Below are 396 nucleotides of genomic sequence, written 5' to 3'. Positions count from 1 at the left end.
TTCTTCTTCTTCTTTAAGGGCGGAATATATAAAACAATGGTGTATTACCGCCATCTGCTGGATGGGATGAAAACTAAGACTTCTTGGTAGTTTGGCAAATTTAACAGGGAGTCAATGTATCCAGTATATCCCCGCAAGGTTGGAGTTAGCTATATAGCTAGATAGCTATATATAATAACGAGATGCTCATGTCTCCGTCATAACAATGCGAGTCGTTGTCCAAAAGGCGGGAAAGTTTAGGTCCAAAATGAACCCATAGAAACACATTTTGGACAGATTTTGGAGAGAGTGAAACCTCTCGCTTTGCCTCTTCCTCTCTACAGTGTATTACTGTGTTTAGAAGGTGTATTACTGTGTTTAGAAGGTCTATTACTGTGTTTAGAAGGTGTATTACCA

Source organism: Oncorhynchus mykiss, chromosome 13 (assembly GCF_057628025.1).
Source record: "Oncorhynchus mykiss isolate SJ-2025 chromosome 13, ASM5762802v1, whole genome shotgun sequence".
NCBI classification, from domain to species: Eukaryota; Metazoa; Chordata; class Actinopteri; order Salmoniformes; family Salmonidae; genus Oncorhynchus; species Oncorhynchus mykiss.
This window is presented reverse-complemented; position numbering follows the sequence as displayed.